The sequence below is a fragment of the Gymnodraco acuticeps genome, unplaced genomic scaffold, assembly GCF_902827175.1.
Source record: "Gymnodraco acuticeps unplaced genomic scaffold, fGymAcu1.1, whole genome shotgun sequence".
In the NCBI taxonomy this organism is placed as follows: Eukaryota; Metazoa; Chordata; class Actinopteri; order Perciformes; family Bathydraconidae; genus Gymnodraco; species Gymnodraco acuticeps.
In genome coordinates this window covers 476,131-493,671 of record NW_022991131.1, presented here as the reverse complement: position 1 = coordinate 493,671, position 17,541 = coordinate 476,131, and the positions used below count along the sequence as shown (strand labels likewise).

General features: G+C 42.0%; 1 long non-coding RNA gene across 1 annotated transcript; it reads left to right on the top strand.

Moving 5' to 3' along the window:
* The first annotated feature begins 14,837 nt into the window (after window positions 1-14,837).
* On the top strand, window positions 14,838-16,448 carry LOC117560345. The gene is made up of 2 exons (XR_004571151.1): window positions 14,838-15,922; window positions 16,068-16,448. It is a non-coding gene; the product is annotated as an uncharacterized LOC117560345 (long non-coding RNA).
* The last annotated feature ends 1,093 nt before the right edge of the window (window positions 16,449-17,541 follow it).

Sequence of the window (17,541 nt, the reverse complement as noted above, 5' to 3'; positions counted from 1 at the left end):
GTCTCATGAAATACAAGTCACATGAAATAAGCCATTATGAAATACGAGTCTCTTGAAGTAAAGAAAAGCGTCATTATGAAATACAAGTCATCTGAAATAAATAAATGTGTCATTATGAAATACGAGTCATCTGAAATAAATAAATGTGTCATTATGAAATACAAGTCTCTTGAAATAAATAAATGTGTCATTATGAAATACAAGTCTCTTGAAATAAATAAATGTGTCATTATGAAATACGAGTCTCTTGAAATAAATAAATGTGTCATTATGAAATACGAGTCTCTTGAAATAAATAAATATGTCATTATGAAATACAAGTCCAATGAAATAAATAAATGTGTATTTAAATGTACATGTATACATATTTATTGCCTAATTTATTTATTTTATAATTTATTTCATAGGCATATTTATATATATATGTATTTATTTAATTATTTATGTATATATTTATTTATTTAATATTGGCTTAAATGGCATTCCATATCCTGGTAGCTCTTACCCCCTCACCTTCTGTTCCCAGTGTCCCCATCAGGCTCCACTCCCTTCCTGGTAGCTCTTACCCCCTCACCTTCTGTTCCCAGTGTCCCCATCAGGCTCCACTCCCTTCCTGGTAGCTCTTACCCCCTCACCTTCTGTTCCCAGTGTCCCCATCAGGCTCCACTCCCTTCCTGGTAGCTCTTACCCCCTCACCTTCTGTTCCCAGTGTCCCCATCAGGCTCCACTCCCTTCCTGGTAGCTCTTACCCCCCTCACCTTCTGTTCCCAGTGTCTCCATCAGGCTCCACTCCCTTCCTGGTAGCTCTTACCCCCTCACCTTCTGTTCCCAGTGTCTCCATCAGGCTCCACTCCCTTCCTGGTAGCTCTTACCCCCTCCCCTTCTGTTCCCAGTGTCCCCATCAGGCTCCACTCCCTTCCTGCCTCTCTTACCCCCTCACCTTCTGTTCCCAGTGTCCCCATCAGGCTCCACTCCCTTCCTGCCTCTCTTACCCCCTCACCTTCTGTTCCCAGTGTCTCCATCAGGCTCCTCTTCCTTCCTGGTAGCTCTTACCCCTCACCTTCTGTTCCCAGTGTCCCCATCAGGCTCCTCTTCCTTCCTGGTAGCTCTTACCCCCTCACCTTGTGTTCCCAGTGTCCCCATCAGGCTCCACTCCCTTCCTGCCTCTCTGACCCTGTCTCTTAGTTGTTCCCTCTCTGTTTTTTACATGTTACAGTGTAAAATGATGTGATCCACATTTTCTTTCACTCCACACCCCCTGCATTCTTCAACTTTGCATTTTCCCATTAAAAACATTAAGCCGTTTAATCCTGTATGATCCAGTCTGAGTCTAGTGATGGTGATCTCCTCCTTTATTATGACTGATTTTTGTAACTTGTGGTATCTCCTCCCTTTCTGGTCTTCCTCCCACCTTGTCTGCCATATTTCCATACCCTTGTAGTGATCACTTATTAATACACTGGGTTACATAATTAAATCATGGAACTACAGACATACCTGTGGGAATGTAGCAACATAATGAAAGTGCAAGTGATTATTTTTGGACCCACACTACGTCATTACTTACTTGTATGAATACACAATGTGATTCACTGTTGGTACTATACTATTGGTTAAAGGGACCCAACACTGATTGCTTTGCTTACGAGACACATTTCCCTTTTAGATATTTTCAGATCATAGTCATCACATGTTATAGAGAAACTTAGTTCAGAACTTATTTACTTAAGTTAAAGGATAACCTCCCCTTAATCATCATCATCATCATCTTTTATTTAAAGAGACTCTTGGTCCATTATTACAAAAACATACAACACTCAAATATAAATTAAAAAAGGCAGTTATACCAATGTTTCCACAGAGGTGACTGGTATCGTACAGCACTGAGACACGGATTTGACAGCAGCATAATGACAGAGTTATGAGAAACATTCAATCGACAGATGAATTTGTACATTCGATTTCTCAAAAGAGCATGGAACGTGTTGACTCGTGCGTTACAGAACATTTCCCTTGCACTGCACCACCTTGGTTTTCTAAGCAGTATACGCAAACAGTCATTATATGCAACCTGGAGCTTCTTGAGGCTCGCCTTCTTATACTTGACCCACAAGGGGGCAGTATAGAGAGGAGTGCAATAAGCTCTAAAGAGGTTCACCTTAACCTTATCTGAACACCAAGAGAGTTTTCTAGCCAACATGTTGGCTTGTGTATATAAGACACGCCGCTGTCTATACATGTCATCATCATCAGCCATTTCATCTGTGATGATGTGTCCCAGATACTTAGTGTTACAGCTAACAGACAGCAGATACTTAGTGTTACAGCAAACAGACAGCACCTGTCCTGACAGGTAGAATGTTGGAAAACAAAGGTTCTTATCCCCTTGTGCTCTGCAGATCATTACAGCGCTCTTCTTAGCATTGTATTTAACGTCAAATTTGACTCCGTAATCAGAACAAACATTTAGCAACTGTTGAAAACCAGCACTGCTAGGAGAAACAATAGCCAGATCATCGGCATACATAAGATGGTTTACAATCACATTACCAATCACACACCCTGTTTTACAGACACTTAAATCATCTGATAGATCATTCATATAGATATTAAAAAGGCACGGTGAGAGGAGCCCCCCCTGGCGGACTCCATTACCAACACCAAATGGCGCAGAGACTGCATTCCCCCATTTGATCCGCATGCTCTGGTTGGCATACCAATAAGCCAGGATCCTAATTATACTGTTAGGCACACCCCTTTGTCTCAATTTTAAAAACAGTTTATGGTGGTTAACTCGGTCAAAAGCCTTAGAGGCATCAATGAAACCAATCAGAACAGTGGAACTCTGTCTTCTATATGTTTCTACCATTTCTTTCAAAGCATAGATGCATAGCTCAGTACCATGCTTAGCCTTGAAGCCAAACTGGTTATCTGAGGTACATAAATATGAATATAGTCTATCTAGCAAAATTCTTTCCAAGACTTTGGATAACACACTGGCTAGAGCAATTGGTCTATAGTTATCCAAGCTCCCTACCTTGCCCGCTTTGTCCTTAATGACAGGCACCAAAGTAACAGTCAACATGGAGTCTGGCAACATACCATGAGTCATGAGGCCGGTAAAACAAATGGCAAGAAGAACGGCAACCTTCGGGCTTGCCAGTTTAAGGTGCTCTGCAGTGATTCGGTCAGAGCCGCATGCTTTATTATCAGCTAGCTGTGCAATTGCTCGATAAACCTCTTTAGCTGTAATTCCCACTGTGTCACTCTTCACAACATCACCACCAACTTTGTTGACATAACGAACTGCATATTTATATCTAGCATTTGTACGCTTTTTGAGATCCAGGACAGGCCCCTCTCTGGGCCTACCTGCCTGGACCCAGGCCCCAAAAGCATTCTTGGCTTCAGCATATTGATCAGCCACATGTTTATTCCACCCTGGCTTGACGTTGTGTCTCTTCCTAGAGTAGGTACAGCACGGTCTACTGGCCTCCCATACAGCTCCCACAATACAATCATACATGTTACAGAGGTCTTCACGGTGAGAGTTTTCATTACAACCCACATCAACACACAGAGTTGCCACTTTGGGTAGATATACATCACTCAATAGGACATCAGTTCTCCCATAGTACAATAGCCTATCCTCATTTGTGAGCTTGGACCAATCCACTTTAGTGTTACAGGCATTTTTAACCTCCTGAGACATCTCAGGGAGACTATCACAATCTAGTGACATTATAAAAGGAATGTGATCTGACATTGATGCCTCATACACAATCTCGATTGATCTTACAGTGTCATGGGCATTAGCAGTGCTTATGCAATGGTCAAGCCATGAAGTTGTATGCCAGGCCTCGCTTATATATGAATAGCTATCTGTAGGCAGAAGTATTTGGCTTGATAATATAAGATTGTTATCATCACAAAACTGTAGCATATGCTTAGCAAACAAGGACCTTTTGTCTGATATGTCAGCATTCATATCACCCACTACAAAAACACTGGTGGAATGATTATCAGCAATAAAAGTTTAATCAAACTCAGTCCAGCTTTATGATTCTGTTGAGGAAATATTTGATCAAAGAACCAAACGTGTTTTTTTGTCGTTTTTGTTTTTACATATTTTCAACATATTTCTTGGACATATATGTTGTTTTTCATATTTCTGACAGACTAAAGTATTTTTTTTGCATATTCCAAATACTATACTATGTTGTTTTTTGCATATTTGCGAGATTCTACATTATTCGGGAAGCAAAGGTAAAAAATGCCGGCCTTTCATCAATACATCAGTATCACTTTTGAAGGCCTTCTTAATATCCATATCTTATTAAGGTTCATTTGGTTTTATGTTGAATAAAGTAAAGTGTTATCAATCATTGCTTTTATTGTTTTACTATTAAAATATTAATGTAGTCTGATGGTTAATTAATAATGTGGCCTTTTTGACAGTTTAACTAAAGGTGTGCGGCTGCTGCCGTGAGGAAATATCAGCCTGACATTACAATGGGCTTTAATGGAGGCATGTTGAAAGTTGTTGTCACGTCATACCCTCAAGAGGCATTTTGTTTAATTATTATTGCTTCATTATTTGTCTTTTTTCAAGCTACGAGATGTTTTCCTACGTGTGTCATGAAAAGTTATGTCTCAGGAATGTAGGGTTTGGGAATTATGGCAGTTTAAAAAAATATATGAAGGCACATTTCAAGATTTCTTACCCTCTAGCTGTGACATCATGCACTCTAGTTAATGTTAACATCTGAAGAAGGCCTCTTTAACAAGGTCTGAACAATGTTTAATATCTCTAAATGTAAGAATCAGATTTAAAAGTTGTTTTACACGAATAATGTCAGAAATATGTGTGACATTTTAAAGGGGGTCAGAGCTACCAGGAAGGGAGTGGAGCCTGATGGAGACACTGGGAACAGAAGGTGAGGGGGTAAGAGCTACCAGGAAGGGAGTGGAGCCTGATGGAGACACTGGGAACAGAAGGTGAGGGGTTAAGAGAGGCAGGAAGGGAGTGGAGCCTGATGGGGACACTGGGAACAGAAGGTGAGGGGGTAAGAGAGGCAGGAAGGGAGTGGAGCCTGATGGGGACACTGGGAACAGAAGGTGAGGGGGTAAGAGAGGCAGGAAGGGAGTGGAGCCTGATGGAGACACTGGGAACAGAAGGTGAGGGGGTAAGAGAGGCAGGAAGGGAGTGGAGCCTGATGGAGACACTGGGAACAGAAGGTGAGGGGGTAAGAGAGGCAGGAAGGTAGTGGAGCCTGATGGGGACACTGGGAACAGAAGGTGAGGGGGTAAGAGAGGCAGGAAGGGAGTGGAGCCTGATGGAGACACTGGGAACAGAAGGTGAGGGGTAAGAGAGGCAGGAAGGGAGTGGAGCCTGATGGAGACACTGGGAACAGAAGGTGAGGGGGTAAGAGAGGCAGGAAGGGAGTGGAGCCTGATGGAGACACTGGGAACAGAAGGTGAGGGGGTAAGAGAGGCAGGAAGGTAGTGGAGCCTGATGGGGACACTGGGAACAGAAGGTGAGGGGGTAAGAGAGGCAGGAAGGGAGTGGAGCCTGATGGGGACACTGGGAACAGAAGGTGAGGGGGTAAGAGAGGCAGGAAGGGGGTGGAGCCTGATGGAGACACTGGGAACAGAAGGTGAGGGGGTAAGAGAGGCAGGAAGGTAGTGGAGCCTGATGGGGACACTGGGAACAGAAGGTGAGGGGGTAAGAGAGGCAGGAAGGGAGTGGAGCCTGATGGGGACACTGGGAACAGAAGGTGAGGGGGTAAGAGAGGCAGGAAGGGAGTGGAGCCTGATGGAGACACTGGGAACAGAAGGTGAGGGGGTAAGAGAGGCAGGAAGGGAGTGGAGCCTGATGGAGACACTGGGAACAGAAGGTGAGGGGGTAAGAGAGGCAGGAAGGTCATTCTTAAGTATTTGAGTGGAACAGGATTGATTGGAAGAATTTAAAACAACGTAAAAAACACAATGGTATAATTCCACAAGTGGTGATAGGATGATATGGTGATACACTCTCTTGTACAGTAGGTGGCGGTATGCACCTTAAAGCTGTTTGCAATCCGCCAAAAACTGAGAGAAGAAGAAGAAGAAGACGAGGACGACGAAGAAGAAGAACCTGGATCCACGTGGCGTCTCCTCGCTACGGTTCTCTCTCTCTCTCTGTGTTCCTGAGAAAGTGTGTGTGAGCTCCAGCTCTACTGATCCATCATCTGTGTGTCTGGATAAACCTCCGAATGGACTGTGTGCTCTTTCTTCTGGAGCGTTTACCTCGGACTATAGGAGCTAGCTTAGCATGCTAGCTGGAAACACGTTAGCAACACTAGTCAGATTGAGAGTTTGATGCAGAGAGAAACGGTGTGTTTAACGGAGTCTGCAGGAAAAGGTGATCTAGGAAACATGAGTAAAGTCCAAATGCTGCTGTCGTTGAAGAAGCAGCGACTCACTGCTGCTAATGAAGAGATATTTGCTCTGTTTGAACAAACAATAGCAGAGCTCGAGGAGGAGCTGTTTCTTTCCAAAGAGGAGAACAAGAGACTCCAGAAGCTACTGGACGCTGTTTCACAGCCTCAGCTTCGGATACACAGAGCAGGTCTGTTCCCTTTACCCTTAATTAACACTTTACACTCTTCAGTAACACTTTATTATCACATTAATAACACTTTAGACCAGGGGCGTCGCCTGGACATGGAAACATTCGGGGCTTAGCCCCCAGGGGCGGCGCTACAGTCAAATGTTCTACTGCAAGACTCCCCACACACACATACACAATTGCGCCATCTGGTGTCACAAACGTGTGCCTGCATTAGCTTTGTTACGGCAATGCATTGTGGGAGATTCTCATAGCACGTGAGGATCTCTTGAGGGTAAGGTGCCTGTATTATCTCGGTGGACAAAATGTTTGTTTTTATTTTATAAGGACAATAACGTACTGTTGTGTTTGTTTAGTTTAATGTTAATTGTTTAATGCTCACAGTCACAGCAACATGTTTTTAGTGTGATTGGCTATTTGTTTTATATGATTTATCAACGTGATCATCAAGAGCTAATCTGAGCACCAGAACCCAGCTCACGTGTCCTTTTATGCTGTCCATTGAAATGCAGGTATGTGAGTTTTGTACACCAGTTTATTTATGTTTAATGTTTCACATTGCTCCACATGATGCCTTGACTTCAAAGTCTTCCATGTTTCTACCCCTCTGTGTCACAGTTTCGGGAATATCCAGATCATTGAGGGCCTTGGTCTTGTCATAGACCTCATGTGCTTTCTCTCTACTTTGGTAACTTTTCACTGTGTTCTCAACTGCTGTTTTGTAATCTACTGCCTGCACCAAGTCAAGTGTTTCTTTCTGCAGGTATGTGTGCAGGCCCTGAGTGGTTGAGAGCAGTGTCTGGAACATGACAGCATGTAGAAGGTACTGCATTTTCAAAGCTTGCTTTCCAGTCCCTTTACTAGAGGGGCTGAAAGGCTCCCTAAAGTCTTGATCAAAGCAGGGAGGTTTTTGACATGCCCAGCGAACAAGTTGTTTGTCCCCTACCTCGAGCTGTTTCTGAAATGTTTGCAATCTCTGATGGTGGAAAGAGATGTGGAGAAGAAATAGTAGAGACTCCAGGAGATCAACGCAGGTATGTGAGTTTTGTACACCAGTTTGTATAAGTTTAATGTTTCACATTGCTTGTGAAAAATATACTACCACTATATGATCACTGATGTTTTGTTGTTGACTGGACACTTATTTTGTAAAAGAGATAGCATGAGAGGATCTCTTAAGCAATGCAGCTCATGTGGGTGATTCTCACGAACTTGGTGTAACATGAGCCAAAACAGTTCGATGCAGATTTTGAAAATAATTGTTCTCATTAGTATCAACCAGGTTCTAAGTGAACTAGCCCTAGTAAAAGAAAAGTTCTGTATATGTTTTAAAACACATTTTTAGAGAGTTTTAACGAGTCATTGACCAAATAAATTCATTACCGTAACACATTTTCAATTGATGATAACTAAATATTTGAGTAAATGTTTGGCATTTTATTTTTTAACGTATGCTGCTGTCAATAGTCACAAGTAGTCACATAGTGTAATAATTCAGGTAAATATATAATAATATAATAATTTTAGTTATTAACTTCATTACCGTAACACAATTTTATGTTCCACACATTGACTTTTACTGTGGTGTAAATTGTACAATTGATTGAAAAAAGACAATTTTAAAATATGAACAGACATACCAAACATTTCCTGTACAAAATGAAAATGTGAAGGTTTTCCATATTCCTATCAAAATATGAACTTATTAAGGAAGTGTTATGGTAATGAACAGAGCATGTCGGTAATGAAAAGCTTTTGTTATGGTAATGACCTTACATGGAGAAGAGATATACTATTGCTTTATAAATACTTTCGCTTTACGTATATATTCACACACACACAATTTTGAATTGCACCGTTACTTTTATATACTGTCTCTTTACACACACAATAGACAATAGTAACGTAACGTTTGTTACATGATACATAATGTACCTGTATAAAATCACCGCTGCCGGCAGGGACACCGCTCCTTGCATGGTCCTTGGAAAATGCGGTAGTGTTGTTCCACTCTAAACTTTTCTAGGGCTCTGTAGAAGTCAAACTGTTCAATGGGTGGTCCTTCAATGCAGATTCAGTCGAGATTTTCTGCTTTTATTCTTGCCCTGCCCTTGGTCTTTATGCGATTTTGAATGCTGAATCCACGTCCGCACCGCACCGTGCTCATTGGAATGACCGAGATTGCAGCCAGGAGCTTTGTGGTTTCAGGTAGGAAGCCAGCATGTTGTATAGCCATGATCTTCACCAACTCCTGGAAGGAATTGTTGCTGTAGTTTGCATGGACCAGCTCCTTAAAAGGTGACCACTCTGCGCTGCAGGTGTCCGTGTCAACGATAGGTTCCCGTCCCGCTGGGCACAAGTGATCCAGGATGGTCTGCAGCTCATTGCGTCCAAATCGCGCACGTTCAGTGTTGTCCCGTAGCAGACACCATGGGTCAAATATGCGAAAAGCGGAAAAGAGGCTGATGTCGGGGAAACGATCTTCAATATTCTGGATGAGGGTGTCGAGGAAGCGCTGCCTTACACCATCCACGGCCTGCCGCATCGCCCTGGTGGCCTTTATCTTTTCTCCCTTAAAATACATCTCGCCGTTTTTCTCCACAATGTTGGCCAAGAATTTTTGGAATTTTAGGCCGCCTTCATCTCCAATCTGCATGACTCACAGCGCATTGATCGTTGAGGTTACAGCAGGCTGAACGTCATCAGTGTCCAGGATGACATGCATTTCTTTAAGCCGTGCTTGCCGAGAGCTGCTGTTGGAGAAGTATCCATAGATGCTGCCCACCGTCCTCTGGTAGCGCTGGAGGGATGGAATCGCCACAGCAGCCTGCTGGGCACAGAAGTTTAGCTTATGTGCAGCGCAGTGTGTGCCACCGATGGCTGGGTTTTCCCTTTTTAAAACGCGCCCCGAACCCATTTTCTCTTCCAGTCATAACCGCCGCCCCATCTGTACGGACGCCAGTTATGTCGTTCAGGTCGATGTTGTAATTTTGCAACTACTCCTTAATGGTTTGCGTTACGGTAGCAGCGTCGCATGCAGTATCTTTGTGTTGCACAAGTAGTGGGTTTCTAAGTCACCGTCATTTATTAGGTTAACATATGTGCAAAGAAGCTTTTCCACCGAAATGTCCGTGGACTCGTCAGTCATGAGCCCCTTGAATGTTGAGTTATTTAACTTTGCAATGAAATCCTCCTTCAGCACATTGTTTATGGCGCACTGCATGTTCTGCACTATGTCGTTGTGAGGGTGTTCTCTGAAACTCGCAGTTCTGCCAAGGTTTCACATCCCTGCAGAATGCACAGTTCATTCAAGCTTTTGTTTTTGTGTGTCAGCAACAGTTCTTTTGCCAGGTAATACACGTTCCTCTTGGCCGCAATTACCGCCTTTGATCTGGCACAGACCATTCGATTAACGGCAACTTGAATGTTGTTTCTCCGTAAATGCTGTGCATCTAGCACTGCTTTGTGATCCACCCCCTTTATGTGCATCTCTATAGTCTTCACCCTGAAGTTGGACGTCCCCGAGGTGAACACGTTGTGCTTTTTTCCCCTTACACATAGTGTGCAATACATTTTATGACTTTGTTTATTATAGCACAACCACGGGAACTTCATTTTCCAGGTTCCGACAAACTTCCTTTAGTTGTGGCTGACCGGTTTCTCTTCGTGGCTTACGGGTGTAGAAGTGACATTGTCAGATGGCGTAGGCTCTGGATGGGGTGGGAGGCTAGATGACGACAACTCCGGCCCCGGGGCACCTGCACGGGTGGGGGATGCTGGCGGAGACTAGGATGGCGGCAACTCAGGCTCGGGCTGAGAGCCAACGGCAAGGCTCGCTGGCAGTCCACTTTTTTCCGTCACAGGAACCGGCTTTGTTGGCGGCGAAAAAAATCCCACCAGCCTCCTTTGCCCCTCCAACAGAGGGATGTCATTTTCCTTTTTGTCATTTAAACCAGGGGTTCCCAAAGTGTGGGAAGGTGAGCCTCCCCTCAGAGAACATAATCACAGCCGCGCCCCCCCTCCCAATTATTATTGCTATTATTATTGTTGCTATAATGCAGGGGTATTCAATTGCATTGCAAAGAGAAAATGTAAGGTGAGAAAATGTCATAAAATGCTCTGTTTTCGCTACCTTCCTATTTTTTGATTGGCTGAGCGTCACCTCCTTAAAACATTAAACAATAGCTTTTTTAAACCTCTTTATCTTTATGTTTTAAACATGTTGAGGTTAAGGATGGCAGCTTCCTCATACGTTGCACTCGGAGAGAAATAGTTGAGACGGAGATGTCTTTAGCAGCAGGGAGGAGTAACGTTCCACCAATGTTGTGAGGTTTACCTGTCTTAGCTATCCGTAACGCCACTCGGTATGATGCTTCGGTTGCCTTTGTATTCACAGTGCTAAATGTGTCAATGACATTTTTCTGTGACTGCAATTCCTTGAGCTTCCGGTCAAAAAACTCCTGTGGCTTGGTCACCAAACATGGGTGTTTCATCTCAATATGACGCCGGAGTTTACATGGTCTCATACTGTCATTAGCTAGCACCTCGTTGCAGATAACACACTGTGGCAGTGGAGTGTCATCAGGACCGGTCCATGAACATCCTAGCTTCAAATAATCATTGTCATACTTCCTTCGTTTTCTGACAGACGCTGTCTCCTCTCTCACTTTAGGTAACTTCACTAAAAATCTATCCATATTTTGCAGCTCGCATAAAGTTAGCTGAAGTTAACTAGCTAGATTTCACTGTTTCTCTTTATTTTTTTCTGGCGGCTGCGCCTCCCTTGAAGCTCTCTGGAGCCCCCAGGGGAGGCGCGCCTCACACTTTGGGAACCCCTGATTTAAACGATAAAAATTGTCGATCTTCTCTCGGATAAATCTTTTTTTTGGGCCGCCTCGGCTCGAGTTGAGGGCGCTCCGAGCTGAAAAACGGCATCCAATGACGGCAAGACGGCCCCCTGGTGGAAACACTGGCTCAGTCTCTCTCTCTGTCTCTCTCTTTCTCAGTCTCTCTCTTTCTCTGTCTCTCTCTTTCTCTGTCTCTCCCTCTTTCTCACTCACTCTCTCTCTCACACACAATGTGAAGATGTCCTGTTCTAACCTCTCTCTTTCCTTCCTTCTGTACTCTTCCAGCAGCTCTGGGTTGCTGTACACTTTCTCTCTGTGCTTCACCACCCTCACCTTGGAAGCTGCCCTTTTCCTTTCCACCTTTTCTGAACTTAATTTCAAGAGGGATTCAGTATTCATTAAATAAATTAGATTCAAATAATATATATAAATGATTTATTTATAGTTAAAGCTCACCATACATAGCTGCACACATTTCTTTCATTACCGCAACAATTTTGTTCATTACTGTAACAGCCTCCTATATGACAAGGTAATGAATGCAGAGCATTACGGTAATGAATGACCATAACACTAGCTAGCATAATAGTTAGCATAGCCATGATGCTACAAAATAAATATTTGCACTATCATTCTGGCTCTATAAAAGCAACTTTTCTATTGATTTTGGAATCAATAACTTAAAAAAAACATTATATAATACCCCATTACGGTAATGACAGTTAGTAGTGTACACTGGGGTGTCAGTAAATTGAATCTTTAACATATCTATAGCTTGACCTTGAAAGGACATCTTACCTTGTAGCTATCTTGCATCTTCTCTTCCATGCAATGCATCATGGGTAAAAAAAAAAACTAATTTAAACAAACAGGAATTGTAATGGGGCCAAATAGGCAGTGCATCGGTAATGAACTTCACATGCTCCGGACACACATATTAATCCAAAAATATTTTAATTCATAAATCTTAGACCCAAAATAATTATATTACCAGTAAGAATGTACCATTTCAACAATTTTTTGTATTTATGTATGTATTAAATTGTGCAGATTTATTGTGATATTTTGGGGTTAAATGTAAAAAAATAAACTCCGGACGCATTACGGTAATGAATTTCTATATGGAAAAATGGTGAAAAAAAATATGAATTACTACCTCAACTACAAAAATAGCAATAGTACCACATACAATACACAATGCAGTTTGATATAGAATTGATTATTTTGATTATTTTTGTAATTTTGTCTGTCAATTCCTCACAGACATGACCAAAGGTGGTTTCGTGAGAATCACCCATGTGTCCTTTATATGCTGTCCATTGAAATGCAGGAAAGTAATCACCAGCTCTGAGTGATCTGTTGCCGAGGGGACACTACACCGGAGTTACATAAGCAGAGATAGTGCTATTTTGGGGGGAACTCACCTCCTCTGGGGGGGCCCCCCAGGAAGACTTTTTTTAAATACTGAAGTTAAAAGCATCAATCTTGTGCACTTTGAGAGCAACATTAAGAGATATGGATACATCTCTCAACACCCATATGTCAATAAGAAATCAAAGAATCAGAATCAGAAACGGGTTTATTATTTAAAAACACTTCATTTTCCAAACATGGAATAAATCATAAACTGTCAAATTATTAGAAGTTGTTAGTAATCAGATTAAACAGAAAAAAGGGATGGAAGGAGGAAATAATAATCCCTCATCACTTGCTGTTTGCGGTTGAAATGATCTCTTTTGCTGCCCAAACATGCTGGATGGAAAGCAGTGGTATCTCACTTGCCTTGGCCCTGTATCTGCAGTCCCTAAATCAGTCATGTTACTCATTGACTCTTGTCTGTTCTGGTGTTCCTGTTCATTGTTGTCTCCATTGTCGTTCTTGTCTGTTGTATCTCCTTCTTGTGTGTCCTTTCTCCTGTTCTCCTTTCTTCATCCTCTACTCTGTTTGGCTCATCTGTGATGACTGTAGGTAAACACAAACAAGTATGTAAGTCAATCAGTTTCCAGCTCTGTCAAATAAATGAATTTCAAGATACACACATTTGTCTTCATTAAAATGAGTGTCACCACACTGTCACAAAATGTAATACTAACCTATTGAAAATAGTTAATTTACATCTCTTGTAGATATCACTGTTAGAGTAGTTATCTGCCAATGGGACATAATCATTCCTATACAAATGCAATTTGAGTAATTCACTTAATATATTTACTTAAAACTTTAATATAGTCATTTTCACTTAATACTCTAATATAGTCATCTTTCTGCATTCAACACTAAGGAAAGCTGTACAATTTGACATGATGAGGAAAAAAGGCCTCCGACAATGCAGATCATTTTTTGATCATATCAATTTTAAGATGGGGGTCAAGGCTTAATATGTGGGAGCATAGTGTCCCTTGCTCCCTTTCAGGAGCCCCACTGGATTGGCTTTGATCTGAAATATTTGTATAAAAAGCTTGTTAGCTGGCTGTCCATCTCATAATGTTCACATAGAAACTAGCTGTCAATAGGAAATATCAATCAGAATAATTACATTTTCATGCCAAATCTGTCACAAAAAGAGGTTGCACATTTAAATGCAGGTGTTGTTATGGCAACGTCAGTGGCCAGACAGCCACATTTACTGCTGCAAATACGTTCAAACATGCTGTCGACACGTAAAGCAGTGGCAACTATGCCACCATTTCAGCTGACTTTTTCTCAAATACTGTCACATAACATCCATATATATATTAGTGCTAGGTTGATGCTTAGCTAAGCTAACTATGAAACACTTTAACTGACAGGACTCAGGAATCAGGATCAACTGTGTAAGGTAGCTTCTAGCTTCATGTCGAACACTGACAGTAAGTCAACATTTCTCAGAGAGCTTTCTTTGAAATCACCAAGTAACGCTAAAAAACACAACATTTAGATTGTATGACAAAGTGTTTATTTAATATATAGTAGCTAATAAGCTAATAAGTAGCTATATAACTAGCTATAGCTACTTGCTAACGGTTTAGCTTACCCACGTGATTCAAAGTAACGTCAACGTAGCTATAATGTATGCTTTGCTTACATGTTCGCATAGCTTGTAAGTTTACTGACAGGTACATACCTTGTTCATCTGGCTCAGGTGGTGGCTCTGGGGTTGTTGTGTGAGCCACCACTTGAGAATGGCCGTCTTTTTTATTAAAGAAATGTTTAATGTCCATCTTCAGAATCTCCGCGTCCGGGGCTGAAAGTTTAAAGTTTAAACATTGTCACAGAGGACAGGAACGTACCTGTCAGCCAATAAAACACGTTTATTTCCATGCAACTCTCTGATTGGTCTGGTGGCGTCGTCTTGCCTCTGTGTTGCATTCATTGAACATGGGAAATTACATTTCTGCCGTCCGTCCTATAGGTAAAGTAGGTTAATGTATTATATTATTGAGGGAGAATTTGTCCGGGGCTAAAGAAAAAACATAAAGCCCCGGATGCCTACCCCAGGCGACGCCCCTGCTTTAGACCCTTTATCAGGACTTGCTGCAGGTAGCAGATCCTGAAGTAAAAGTACAAACACCACACTGTGAAAATACTCCATTACAAGTTAAAGTACTGCATTCATATCTTATCGAAGTAAAAGTATGTAAGTATTATTAGACACATGTACTTTATTATAATAATTAAAATGTATTTCGGAAGAGCAAACCTACCAAAATAAATATATTTATAAAAATACATACATTGAATAATATGCCATTTAATGTACTGATTTTAAATATGACCCATGCATGTGGGCACTAGGAGTGGAGTGCACCAGCTGGGCGTAAAAAAGTAGGGCTTAACTCTAACGTCGGGCTTAGCTACATCGACTTCGTGATTCGAATTTACACCGAGTGCACCAAGCCTGACTAGTCTCGGGCGTAGCTGCGCCTGGTCTTAAGATGCGCGTCCACGTGAATACACGCGAAACAGTAATTGTTGCCAAGCAACACACGTCTATATAATTTAACACTCGAACTCCTCCATTCAGAGCAAGCTACGAATTGAATAAAGAATATGGATAACGGAAAGAAGAGAAAAACCAATTTTACTGATAGAGAGATTAGAACATTAATTGAAATATATGCAGAGCATAAAAACTCGCTAACTGCCAAATTTAATAATACCATGACAAACCAACACAAACTCACAGCCTGGAAGTCAATCACTGGTGCGATAAATGACTTGGGTGATGGAGGGATACGGACGGTGGAAGAGTGTAGGAAAAAGTGGAAGGACCTACTATCCAGAGCCAAAAAGGATGCATCGGTTCTCAAAAACCCTCCGACCGGCGGAGGCCCTGCTCCAAAAACCTCTCCATACAGCGAAATCATTATTGCTATTTTTGAAGAGGATTCCCCCACTTTCACTGGGTTGAATGGGATCAACAGCTAAGAGCCCTCAACCTCAACATTTGAAGAGGTTGACGCAGACGTGTCAGCTGTCACTAGTGGTAAGTAATTAATAGAGTAACATCACCCTACATTATCTATATACATATTACCCCCGTGAGACATCACGGCTAGCAAGATAACAATTACCAATCGCGGCAGTTGATAGCAACTGACAATAACTGACAGTAACTTGCCATTTTACAGACTCAGAGGACCGCAGAGAAGAGGGAAGTCCCACACCCGCAGCGTCAGCGATGACTCAAGGGGAATCCCAAATGGCCACACCCCGAAAGAGAAAGAGGGATTTATCAGAGCTACAGCGGGAACTGACGGAGAAAGAAATCGTTCGTGTGGAGGTGGAGACCGTAAAATTGAGAGCGGAATACGAACAAATTGAGATGGAGAAATTGAGACTCCAAATAATAATTCTTAAGAATCAGCTACTAATCACTGAAGAAGACAATGTGTTCACCGTTCTGTAATCATGTTGTACTTGTTTTTTATCTCAATTTCATGTTAATAGTTCTCCAAAATGTTGTTATTTAATGTTCTTGTGTTCTTTGAATAAAATAGGCCTAGTGAAAATATGTGGTCACAAAGGGAGCTTATTGAATATATAGGTCTATAGGTTGTTTATTATATGATTGCGGGTAAGTCGTCCACCGATATCTTCACGGATGCCAGCAGGAGCCACAGGGTTCTCATCCGCGTCCAGTGCCAATTCTCCTTGCAGGGGGATTCTCTTTTTCACACAGATGTTGTGCAGCACCGCAGTGGCAGCAATGATCACGCAGACGCGCTCAGGGTGCATTCACATTTCACTGTGGAGGCAGTGAAACCTACAAAAAAAAGCAAAAAACAAATTAGCCTATATCTACATTAAAAGGCTGGCCTTTTATATATTATATTAAATTAAAAAGGGCTTGTCTGCCAAAACGAAACCTCTATCAGTTCACTGAATAGATGTCCAGTGGGTTTGTTCGATCACGGACGACTCTTTCTCTTCTTAATGCCCTTTCATTGTTAAACATGTAAACAAGACGCCCTGCCATCGTTAATATCCTGTTTTACGTTACTATGGATACTAGTCCGCCTGCTCCATACTTGGCGTAAAAGTGACACCCGGGCGCAACGCATACAGGGCTTAAGTCTAAGTGGTGCACTAGTCATAACTTTAGTTTGGTATTAACCTTCGGTTCTACGACGGACGTAGAGTTACGCCCAGCTTACGCCCAGCTAGTGCACTCCACTGTAGTTGGTTAAATGTGACATACATTGATACTTTAGTTTTAATGTGCTTCTTTATTCACCTTTTATTTTTAAATGTGTAAAGCAAATAAAAACAAATACTTTGGATTAATTCAAATTGCGGGAGAATAATTCATAAATAAATCAATGAATACATATTAGGGATGCTCCGATCGATCGGCCACCGATCAATATCGGCCGATACTCACTCTCTACCGATCTATCGGGCTCTCTAAAAATGCCGATCGTGAGAGCCGATCGCATGACGTAAAATACATGACACTTTTCTGTGTGCGCGGCAAAACAAGCTTTAGTCTGGCAGCATTTTCGAATGTGCTAGAATTTGAAAATACACAACCGGAAAAAAATGGATGCTCCGATCGATGTCAGAGAGAGAGAGACACACACACACACACACACACACACACAC